Raw genomic sequence first — 354 nt, 5'->3', positions numbered from 1 at the left:
GGTGTCGATCACCTAACCCAAGAATATAACCAACCTGACACAAAAGTTATGCAAGGAGTTCATTTTATTAGCGAGTGAAAACACCTGAAATTTTTAATTTGATGCTACACAAGCGGAGAGAACAAAGGATGAAATCAACTACATACCATACTCATAACTGCTAAACTTCTAGTATAGTTTGTTCTTCTTTCCAGCCATACCTCTGATGAGTGACTTTTTAACCAGAGAACCTACCAAAAAGGAGACTATTAAGCAACTTGGTATTCCAGATTACGTAATTTACCCAAAATAGAGTTACTAGAATAAGGAAATTGAGTACCCTGGATAGATCATTTCCCTCTGTGTTTTCTAGAG

At 36.4% G+C, this 354-nt stretch overlaps 1 long non-coding RNA gene across 1 annotated transcript; it reads right to left on the bottom strand.

Moving 5' to 3' along the window:
* On the bottom strand, positions 1 to 354 carry LOC104775342. The gene is made up of 3 exons (XR_765851.1): positions 320 to 354; positions 147 to 230; positions 1 to 34 (listed from the first exon to the last, which is right to left on the bottom strand). It is a non-coding gene; the product is annotated as an uncharacterized LOC104775342 (long non-coding RNA).

This window comes from Camelina sativa, unplaced genomic scaffold (assembly GCF_000633955.1).
Source record: "Camelina sativa cultivar DH55 unplaced genomic scaffold, Cs unpScaffold12499, whole genome shotgun sequence".
Classification (NCBI taxonomy): domain Eukaryota; kingdom Viridiplantae; phylum Streptophyta; class Magnoliopsida; order Brassicales; family Brassicaceae; genus Camelina; species Camelina sativa.
Note: the sequence above shows the minus strand (reverse complement) of the source record. Positions and strands in the feature narration are given on the sequence as shown.